The following is a 12,455-nucleotide window of genomic DNA, read 5'->3' on the forward strand; positions in this document are numbered from 1 at the left end:
TGTGGTTCAGCACATTTTTAATTAGAGCATTACGTGCTTGTAGGCATGTTTACCATGCTAGTGAATCTATATCGAGCTCCCAGAGGTCCAAGGTACTACCACTTTTGTCAAGTTTTGTATGGCTTGTCATCTGGCCAACTAAAGTTCTAGCCAGGTCTTTTTGATTTAGCTACTTTTGATTGGAACCCATTTGCATGGTATTTTTGTGGCTTGAAGTTGTTAGCTCTAAAACCCCTAAGTTAGACTTATTTGTACTTAGAGATGAGAGCCTAACAGAATCCAACAAAAGCTACTAAGAAAATCCTTACTGAGATTAATGGTTACTTTCAAGTCTCGTGGTTTCCTATTGGTGTAGGTTCTCCCAGTAGCTTTATCTCTTTTTGGCTTCAACTCCAAGTCATTTACCCCCCCTAGGTAGTGTCAATTCGTCTTTCTTCTATTCTTATCCCTCCTTTTTCGGATTGTTGATCCTTGTAGTTCTTATCAAGGTGTTAAGGCTTCCTTTTCTAGTTAGATCTGTATTTGTTTCCCTCTATATTTGGGCTTATCTTCCTTTCCTCTACACATAACCATCTCTCTGTGAAAGGTGCTATTGATTTATCTAGTTGTGTAGCTTTGCGGAAGGTTTTCTCCCATTATTATTATTAGCATAATATATTTGTTTTAAAGTGGGGTTGTATTGAAGTAATGTTCCGGTTCCTAACATGAACAACATGAATGGGTTTTGGGACAAAATTCAAGGCTAATGTCATAAAGATGATTTTGAAATTTGCTTGAAGAGTATACACTTTTTTTTTTGGTTGGTTTTGATGTAAACTATGTTTTAGGTTAATACTGTTTTGCTCGTCCAACCTATTGTAAGGTGCTTTGACATCTTGCCTTCACGAATAGGTATCTATCTCTTGTAAGACAAGGTGAAATGGGACCTTATATTGTGCTTAATGCCAAATAACGAAACTCTATAGACATAGCGTACATAGTTGGTTCAAACTAGTGAGAGGCTTAGTGTGAGAACTAGTCATTTGTATGAGTCATTTTCGATAATAAGTTAGACACCATTATTCCCTTGCAATAGTTTTTTTGTGAGCTCTTCTTTCTTTTTGCTTGTTTGCAAGCTTTGGAACTCTTATTAGAAAGATGCATGCTTAAATAGGTTTAATTATAGGTATCTCTCTACGGTTAGCTTCTCCTTAGAGCCCAAGAGGTTTAGATGGCATTACTTTGATGCAAGGATTAGCTTAGCAGTTATGATTAGAAGTGAAATATGCTTTAAAAATATGATCATTTTTAATACTTTGGGTTGAATTAGAGTGTGATTGTTAATTTTTGTTAATGTATTTCATATTTTTTGAATTAAAATGAGCTAATATGTTTTTAAAGCCACTAAAATATAATCATAAATATAAATTAAGATTCTTGATCTCACCTCATCGAGGCAAAAAAATTTCTAAAATCAAATTTTAAATATCTCGTAATCCCACATAAAAGGAAATGAGCTTGGATACATGAGTTTGTTGATATGACATTAGAGATGTGAGTATGGACGCATGATTGTGAGCTTGGAGACGTGAGTCTAGAGATAGGCATACCTAAAATAGTACGGACGAATTGTTATTTTCATCAAAACTCCTATGGACAACCGATTGGTATTGTTATAGACAACCGATTGGTATTGTTATAGAAACTCATATGGACATGCTTAATCGTGTCTTGGGAAGATTTTGTTATCATGCACATGTCCTTGGAAGATTTTCTTGTCATACATAGTTACAAATTCCAAAAAAATTCTAGTCTTTTGTAATCATTGAGAACTTAAGTATATTTATTGTTTAATAATTGTATATTAGCTTTGTGATAAGTCCACTTATTAAATTATTAGGCTCATTTTATATTAGAGAAGTACATAAGTCAAGTTTAGCTAAAAAAAGGTGTGAGCTTGCACACATGAATCAACACACTTGAGTCTAAAGACAATACTCTAAATATACATAAGGCCAGACATGTAAGCTTATAGACATGAGTCTAAACATGTAAGCCAAGAGACGTGAGCTTGGATACAAGAACTTGAGAGGCGTGAATGTAGAGGTATGACTCTTTCGGTGTAAACTTGGACATGCAAAACTAGTAACAGTAGAACTACAACGATAAAAAATAGTTTCTTCCTTCTTTTACTTAAGGTTATAGATCTATATGATTTGTCTTCTTGTGCCTCAATTTGTCAAGAATCTCATTATGAAAGTGTCTCAAGATCTCATAACTAGCCTTTTTTAGTGCGTTTAGTGATCTTAACTATCGGCTTCCTTTGCCTTCAAGGCAAAGTCTCAATGAGCATATCTTAGTGGAATCATCAATCCAACCCATGGTCTCACAAATTTGGTCGAACTTCTCTTGATACTGAATGGGATCTCCAGTTCTATCTAATTTGGTAATCATCCTTGAGATGTGAATTGGCTTGGTTTTGTCCAACTTTGAGTCTCTTGGTGCTATGTTGATTGCAACTGTCATTTTCATTTCAAACGCCATCCTTAGCATGTCTTATGCGTATGTATGTGTCGGTGTAACATAAGGAGGGGATTGTGCGAGACTTGTTTTAAGGTATGAATCTCTTGTTCTATGGTTGGGTTGCATAGTTTCCAATGGCACTCATACTCCATCATCAACATGGTCTTGAGAGTCTGTAGGCTTGTACTATGATTGAGAAAATGTTTTGCGAATCCTCGTGTCGTGGATTTTTTTTTGTGTGACATGGGTTCTTTATCCTTCTCCAGGTTCCTTGTTCCTCATCTAAACAAAGAAAATCTAGAACTTGGTTTTGTGGTAAAGTCACTTCTATAATGGATTCATGTGAAGAGCGTGACTTTTGTTTACACTGTGTGTGCTTACTATTATGTATTGTGGAACAATTTTTTTATGGTGGTAGAACAAAAGAGACATGTCACGTTTGTCATAACTATAATTATTGGATTGCTTCTCAATCATGGTTAGCTTGGGATAAACCCAACTCGATATCAATGCTAAATCTTTGAAACATTGTGACGTTTGAAAGGGTTCTAACATGGTTTGATCGCTTCTTGTGGGAGCAAACATCAAGGCATGCTTTTGTTCCTTCTTTAGAGCTGTGCCCAAAGATAAGGCGATTAAATGTCTTCTTCATAAAATTAAAAGTGATGTCAATAAAGTCGATATGTGAATTTAGAGCATGAAGATCCGTGGTACCTCTTGTTTCGAGGAGTTTTATTGTTTCTTCACTCATGTCTGTATTTTGTTGGCTCATTTCCTTCCAAAGTTATTCGCTTAAGGAGAATCCAAACAAGTCTAAATTTCTTATCTAGGGAGCACTTTGTTGAGTGCTTGTAATTTATCGTGGATTTAAGGGAGTGTGGTTTGATGTGTCACAATTGACTTTATTGTCATTTCTAATTAGTCAACGAAAGCTCAAGCAACCTAGGAGTCCCAGGTCCTAAACATTAGAGTTGTCCCTAAAAAGGCTAATGAACCAAAAGCAGAGGTTCCAAAGAAGACCACTAAGAGTCACGTAAACGTGCGACACATGATCAATGTCAAGGGCAATGATGTTGCGACCATTGAATATGGTTCAGATGTTAGCTCTTAAGTTGCCTCCATCAGCGAGACGACGAGTTGCCTCCATCAGCTCTTAAGTTGCCTCCATCAGCGAGACGACGAGTGATCTCTCATTTAAATCGTTTCTTTCCAAAGAGAAGAAACCCATTGACTATGAAAACCGTCCAAAGAAACTCAGGGAGTATCCCAACTTTGTGTTGGAAAAAGGGTGAATAAAACAAGTCCAAGTGCTTGTAAGGGAGGTGTAGGTTGAACTACAATCAATACTTAACTAAGGCCTGTAAGGAAGGTGTAGGTTGAACTAGAGCTAGTACTTAAGCAAGTGGTCGAATACAAACCACTAACTCTACTTGAGGAGATTCTTGATCCCATCCCAGAGCCAATCATAGAACTAATGAGGGAATCTCCGTGCTTACTAGTGGTCTTCATTGAAATTGTAATCTTCTAAAGAGGTTGCAAAAAGAGCTAGTTTTGGCGCCTCCACCTTTGAGACTAATTAGACAATATTTTGCATTACTAGATGTAGTGAAGGATGACTCAATGGGAGGTGAAAGTTTACCGTGCATGTGTCAACAGAGTCACCATAATATTTTCTTTGATGTGATAGATGATGACTTCATTTTGATCCCATCAGAGATATGTCTCTTAGGGGAGGATCAATGCACATTCCCTACACATTGCCAAGTCCTAGTCCACCTTCGAATGAGTATGAGTTAAGTAAGCATGAATATCGCATGAGGGGCATAGTAGGCTTCACTATCTTCTTATCCTCGAAAGTCTTGAGTCTTGATAAGTTCTCTCTTTACGAGGACATTCTCAGCTTTGGAGAGACTTGTGTGACTTGATGAATGTGAGTTTCAGAGTTCACACAACTGAGCCGAAACTTGAAGAGGAGGAGAATGAGCTGTGTCATAGTAAGTGCTTTTCTTCTATACCCAAGACAAAAGGATAACCAAAAGTGTCCATGAACAAGTTGGGGCACTACTTTAAAAGTGACGAAATGAACCTTGTGTTAGTTGTCGTTTATAAAGGCATGATGGTTTTGGTAATCTTGGATAGTGGTCATGGTGTCAATATAATCACCCAAGGATTGCTAGGAGGCTTAGGAAATTTGACCACTTGTAGAGGAGAATGAGTTGTATCATAGTGAGTGCTCTGCTTCCATATCCAAGAAAAAAGGAAAACCAAAAGTGTCCATGAACAGGCTGGGACACTACTTGAACCGATGAAATGAATGTCATGTTACTTGTTAATTATTAAGGCACGACAATCTCCACAATCTTTGATTGTGGTGTTGGTGTAAGTATAATCAGCAAGGATTATTGGGAGGCTTAAGAAATCCCACTTGGCTTTTGTAACCCCCTTAGGTACGTTAAAAGAGAGCATTATACTCAGGTGGGAATGGATCACAGCCACAGATTGCATCATCAATTGGGGAGGAAGGACCACAATGCTCGAGTTGCCCTTTGGAATGGTTGTTGTATCCTTGGTGGAGGAGGACCACCCCACACCTATCAACATCCCAAGCTTCATCCTTCACTTATAAACCAGTACTTAGTAACCTTATAACACTAAATAATCATCTCGCCTCACCGCATTGCGATCGTCTCCTCAAACCATTATTATGATCCTAAACCTTGTCGATGAAGATACATGCCATTCCCTAAACCTTAACCGTAACACAGGTCACAAGAAACGAATGGGTATAGAGTATGACACCCATGCAAGGATCTAGCAATAGAGTTTTACCAAAACCCCAAGTCCCATTGGATCCCTTTCAATCTACTAGAAGCCTAGGGCTTCTACAAAGGGAATTCATTTGTTTGGGTCTCAAAAACCTTGTCGTCCGTAGACCTTAGAAGCCAAAAAGATCTAGAAAACGTGATAGCCTTAGTACTTAATACCACCTCACAAATAAACAGTTCATTGGATTTCAACCAAGCTACTACAAGCACAAGGATTCTACAAAAAAATTCTCACATTTTGGTGTCAATCACAGAAAATTATGTCTTAGAATCCTAGATAAGCCACCCTCAAATATCAAATCTAAGTGGGTGTAGAGACCCAAAGATGCTAACTCCAAAGCTTAAGCAGGAATGGAGTAGTGGCTTCCATCTCGACTCTTGTGCAGACACCACCTTCAAAAAAGTGGAAAGAGTTTGTGAACTTCAAGTTTCAAGAGGCATCCTATGGTGCCAAACCCTAAAGAGAAATGTTCACACACTTTTGTGGTGCCGTCGAGCAACGACCCTAGAACTAAAACAAGATCACTATGATCCCACAACACTTATGTGTGCCAGACTGTGACACCAACTTGCAAGCTGGGAACTGAAAAGACATTGATCAATCAAGCATGCTACAATGGCAAGTGATGATGCAAATTTGTGCGTAATTCATATGAGTCACAAGCATGACTCTGATTACTTAAAAAAAATGTTGTTTCACTTCTTTCTATGCTCCTACTCTATTCTAGGGCCTTGATTTGTCCCTTAGGTGAGAGTTCAAGGGATCTTTGGGATAATCTCCATTGAGAGAGAGAGAGAGAGAGAGAGAGAGAGAGAGAGAGAGAGAGAGAGAGAGAGAGAGAGAGAGAGAGAGAGAGAGAGAGAGAGAGGTTTTGGGCTATGCAACTATGAACTCCCTCTCGTATCTAGTACATTGCTTATAAATGTGTCTGCAATGTTTTTAATGTTGAGCGATTTTGAATATCTTTTTTACTATGTGAATTATGATTTTATAACAACACCAGTGTAATGACAAGTGATCAAGTCTTCTCCTTAGCTCAAATTGGTATGTGTACATCAGGATGATGAAATAATGCATGAAGAGAACGATAACAATGAAAAGGATGTAGCGGAAAGGTTTGCCCAATGGTTAATTTGTGGTTCAACAGATTTTTAATTAGAGCATTACGTGCTTGTAGGCACGTTTACCATGCTAATGAATCTATATCCAGCTCCCACAGGTAGGAGGTACTACCACTTTTGTCAAGTTTTGTATGGCCTTTCATCTGCCTAACTGAAGTTTAGGCCATGTCTTTTTGATTTAGCTACTTTTGATTGGAACTCATTTGCATGGTATTCTTGTGGCCTGAAGTCGTTAGCTCTAAAACCCCTAAGTTAGAGTTGTTTGTACTTGGAGAGATGAGAGCCTAATAGAATCCAACAAAAGCTACTAAGAGAATCCTTACCTAGGTCTATAGTTACTTTAAAACCTCGTGGTTTCCTATAGGTTCTCAGAGTAGCCTTCATCTCTATTTGGCTCCAACTCCAAGTCATTTACCCACCCTAGGTAGTCTCAATTGGTCTTTTCTTCTCTTCTTATCCCTTCTTTTTCGAACTATTGATCCTTGTAGTTCTTATCAAGGAGATTAAGGCTTCCTTTTCTAGTTAGATCTGTATTTGTGTCCCTCTATATCTGGGCTTATCTTCCTTTCCTCTACACATCACCATCTCCATGTGAAAGGGGCTACTGATTTATCTAGTTGTGCAGCTCTACGAAAGGTTTGTTGCCATTATTATTGTTAGCATAAAGATGATCTTGAAACTTGCTTGAAGAGTATACACTTTTTTTTTTGTTGGTTTTGATGTAAACCATGCTTTAGGTTAATACTGTTTTGCTTGTCCAACCTATTGTAAGGTGCTTGGACATCTTGCCTTCATGAATAGGTATCTATCTCTTGTAAGACAAGGTGAAATGGGACCTTATACTATGCTTAATGCCAAATAACGAAAATCTATAGACATAGTGTACATAGTTGGTTCAAACTAGTGATAGAGGCTAAGTGTGAGAACTAGTCATTTGTATGAGTCATTTTTGATAATACCATTATTCCCTTACAATGGTTTTTTTGTGAGCTCTTCTCTCTCTTTGCTTGTTTGCAAGCTTTTGAACTCTTACTTACTAGATATATGCATGCTTAAATAGGTCTAATTGTAGGTATCTCTCTTTGATTAGCTTCTCCTTAGAGCCCAAGAGGTTTAGATGTCATTGCTTTGATGCAAGGATTAGCTTAGCAATTATCATTATTAGAAGTGAAATCCACTTTGAAAATATGATCATTTTTAGTACCATTGGGTTGAATTAGAGTGGGATTGTTAATTTTTGTTAATGTATTTCATAATTTTTAAAATTAAAATTAGTTAATGTATTTTTAAATTTCTAAAGAAAAATCATGTAGACCACTAAAATATAATTAAAAAACATTTAATTAGTTATATTATAATAATAAATATAAATTAAGATTCTTGATCTCATCTCATCACGTCAAAAAAAATTTCTAAAATGAAGTTTTAATCATCTCATAATCCCATACAAAAGGAAATGAGCTTCAACGCGTGAGTTTCTTGACAAGACATTAGAGATGTGAGTTTGGACGCGTGATTGTGAGCTTGGAGACATGAGTCTAGAGATAGGCATACCTAAAATAGTATGGACCAATTGTTATTGTGATCAAGACTCTTATGGACAACCAATTGGTATTGTTATCAAGACTCGTATATGGACATGTTTACTCATGTCCTTGGAAGATTTCTTGTCATACTCATGTCCTTGGAAGATTTTCTTCATACAATTTGTACTAGCTACAAATTTCAAAGAAAATTCTTGTCTTTTATAATCATTGAGAACTTAAGTACATTTATTATCCACCAATAATTGTATATCAACTTTGTGATAAGTTAACTTATTTGATTTTTGTATCTTAGGTAGGCTTATTTTATATAAGAGAAGTACGTGTAAGTCGAGTTCATCTAGAAAAGGTATGAGCTTGCACACATGAAGAATCAACACACTTGAGTCTAAAGACATGACTCTAAATATACATAAGCCTAGACATGTGAGCTTATAGACATGAGTGTAGACACGTAAGCCAAGAGACGTGAGCTTGGAGGTGTGAATGTAGAGGTATGACTCTTGATGTAAACTTGGACATGTGAGTCTAGTAGCAGTAGAGGAACTGAGAAAAATAATGGTTTCTCCCTCCTTTTATTGAAGGTTATAGATCTATATAATTGGTCTTCATGTGACTAGATTGGGTGAGAATCTCATTATGAAAGTGTCTCAAGATCTCACAGCTAGCCTTTTCTAGTGGGTTTAGTGACCTTAACTATCGGCTTCCTTTGTCTTCAAGGCAAAGTCTGATTGAGCATATCTTAGTGGGATCATCAATCCAACCCATGGTCTCACAAATTTGGTCGAACTTCTCTTGGTGTACTGAATGGGATCTACAGTTCTACCAAATTTGGTCATTATCCTTGAGATGTAAATTGGCTTGGTTTTGTCCAACTTTGAGCCTCTAGGTGCTTTGTTTGTTACAACTCTCCTTTTCATTTCAAACGCTATCCTTAGCATGTCCTATGCATATGTATGTGCCGGTGTAACATACGGAGGTGGGTTGCTCGGTTTTCAATGGCACTTATCCTCTAACTTGGTCTTGAGAGTCTGTAGACGATTGATGAAACGTTTTGTGAATGCTCGTGTCGTGGATCTTATTGTGATGAAGTAGTCTTAGACATTGTCTCTTTATCCTTCTCCTCCTCCAGGTTCCTTGTTTCTCATCTAAATAGAGAAAATCTAGAACTTGGTTCTATGGTAAATCCACTTCTATAATGGACTCATGTGAAGAGTGAGACTCTTGCTTACACTGTGTGCGCTTGCTATTATGTATTGTAGAATAATTTTTTATGGTGGTACAATAAAAGAGACATGTCATGTTTGTCATAATTATATTTATTGGATTGCTTCTTGATCATTGTTAAACCCAACTCAAGATCGATACCAAATCTTTGAAACATTGTGACGTTTGACATGGTTCTAACATGGTTTGATCGCTTCTCATGGGAGCAAACAACAAGTCATGCTTTTGGTCCTTCTTTAGAGCTGTGCCCAAGATAAGGTGGTTAAATGCCTTCTTCATAAAATTAAAATCGATGTTAATAAAGCTGATAAGTGAATCCAGAGCATGAAGATTTGTGTGGTACCTCTTGTTTCGAGGATTTTAATTGTCTCTCCACTCATGTCTGTATTTCGTTGGCTTATTTCCTTTCAAAGTTGCTCGCTTAAGGAGAATCCAAACAAGTCTATATTTCTTATCTAGGGAGCACTTTGTTGAGTGCTTGTCATTTCTCGTGGATTTAAGGAAGTGTGGTTTGATGTGTTACAATTGACTTTATTGTCAATATGAAGAAGTAGAAAGCTCAAGCTTCGACCTCGAAGCTAGGAGTCCTAGAGCCAATATGAAGAAGTAGAAAGCTCAAGCTTCGACCTCGAAGCTAGGAGTCCCAGAGCTAGAGGTGCAAGCTTCATATTGACTTTATTAGTCAATATGAAGAAGTAAAAAGCTCAAGCTTCGACCTCGAAGCTAGGAGTCGCAGAGCCAAAGGTGCAAGCCCCAAACACTAGAGTAGTTCCTAAAAAGGCTAATGAACCAAAGCCAGAGGTTCAAAAGAAGACCACTAAGACCACATAAATGTGCAACACATGATTAGTTGTCAAGGGAAATAATGTTGTGACCATTGAATATGGTTCAGATGTTAGATCTTAAGTTGTCTCCCTCACAGAGACGACGAGTAATCTCTCATTTAAACCATTTCTTTCCAAAGAGAAGAAACCCATTGACTATGAAAACTGTCCAAAGAAACTCAAGGAGTATCCCAACTTTGTGTTGGAAAAAGTGTGAATAAAACAAGCCCAAGAGCTTTTGTAAGGAAGGTGTAGGATGAACTAGAGCCAGTACTTAAGCAAGTGGTTGAATATGAACCATTGACTCTACTTGAGGAGATCCATGATCCCATCCTAGAGTGAATCTTAGATATTGGTCTTCATTGAAATTGTAACCTTCTAAAGAGGGAATCTCCGTGCTTGTTATTGGTCTTCATTAAAATTGTAACCTTCTAAAGAGGTTGCAAAAAGAGCCAATTTTGGAGCCTCCATCTTTGAGACCAATCTGACAAGATTTTGCATTGCTAGATGCAGTGAAGGACTTAATGGGAGATGAAAGTTTGCCGTGCATGGGTCATCAGAGTCATCGTAATATTTTCTTTGATGTGATAGTAGATGATGACTTCATTTTGATCCCATCAGAGATATGTCTCTAAAGGGAGGATCAGTGCACATTCCCTACACATTGCCAGGTCCTAGTTCACCTTCGAATGAGTATGAGTTAAGTAAGCATGAATATCGTATAAGAGGGGCATAGTAGGCTTCACTATCTTCTTATCCTCGGAAATCTTGAGTCTTGATAAGTTCTCTTTTACGAGGACATTATCAACTTGAGAGACCTATGTGACTTGATGAATGGGAGTTTAAGAGTTCACACAACTGAGCTGAAACTTGAAGAGGAGGAGAATGAGTTGTGCCATAGTGAGCGCTTTTCTTTTATACCTAAGATAAAAGGATAACCAAAAGTGTCCATGAACAAGTTGGGAGACACTACTTTGAAAGTGATGAAATGAATGCTGTGTTAGTTGTCATTTATAAAGGCATGACGGTTTTGGCAATCTTGGATAGTGGTGATGGTGTCAACATAATCACTAAGGATTGCTGGGAGGCCTAGGAAATCCCATCACTTGTAGAGGAGAATGAGTTGTGTCATAGTGAGCGCTCTCCTTTCATACCCAAAATAAAAGGACAACCAAAAGTGTCCATGAACAAGCTGGGACACTACTTGAAACTGATGAAATGAATGTCATGTTACTTGTCAATTATAAAGGCACCACGATCTCCGCAATCTTTGATGGCGGTGTTTGTGTAAGTATAATCACAAAGGATTATCAGGAGGCTTAATAAATTCCACTTGGCTTATGTAACCTCCTAAGGTACATTGAAAGAGAGCATTATACTCAGGTGGGGATGGATCATAACCACATATTGCATCGTCAATTGGAGAGGAAGGACCGTAATGCTTGAGCTGCCCTTTGGAATGGTTGTTGTATCCTTCGTGGAGGAGGACACCCCAAGCCTATCGACATCCTAAGCTTCATCCTTCACTTATAAACCAGTACTTGTTGGTAACCTTTAACACTAAACAACAGTCTTGCCTCACTGCATCGCGATCGTCTCCTCACACCATTATTATGATCCTAAACATCGTCGATGATGATAAATACCACTCCCTAAACCTTAACCTCGACAACTAGATCACCAAAAATGAATGGGTATAGAGTATGACATGTATGTAAGGACCTAGCAGAGTTTTACCAAAATCCCAAGCCCCGTTGGATCCTTGTCAAGCTACTAGAAGCCTAGGGCTTCTACAAAGGGAATTCATTTGTTTGGGTTCCAAAAACTTGGTCGTTCATAGACCTTGGAAGCTAAAAAGATCTAGGGAACGTGACAGCCTTAGTACTTAATGCCACCCACAAATCAACGGTTCATTGGGTTTCAACCAAGTTGCTACAAGCACAAGGATTCTACCAAAAAAATCTCACATTTGGGTGACAAAATCACATAAAATTGGGTCTCAGAATCCTAGATAACCCACCCTCAAATCTCAAATCTAAGTGTGTGTAGAGACCCAAAGATGCCAACTCCAAAGCTTAAGTAGGAATGGAGAGTAGTGGCTTCCATCTCGACTCTTGTGTAGACACCACCTTCAAAAAAGTGTAAAGACTTTGTGGACTTTGAGTTTCAACAACTTAGCCATGTGCAGTGGCCCTACCCATTCTTGTTCCCATCGTAGAAGAGCCACCTATGGTGCCAAATCCTAAAGAGAATTATACACATAATTTTGTGGCACCGTCGAGAAACGACCCTAGATCTAAAACAAGATCACTATGATCTCATAACACTTATGTGTGCCAGACTACAAGACCAACTTGTAAGCTAAGAACTGAAAAGACATTGATTGATCAAGCATACTACGGTGGCATCCA

Source organism: Cibotium barometz, chromosome 23 (assembly GCF_041138505.1).
Source record: "Cibotium barometz isolate CiBa-2024 chromosome 23, ASM4113850v1, whole genome shotgun sequence".
NCBI classification, from domain to species: Eukaryota; Viridiplantae; Streptophyta; class Polypodiopsida; order Cyatheales; family Cibotiaceae; genus Cibotium; species Cibotium barometz.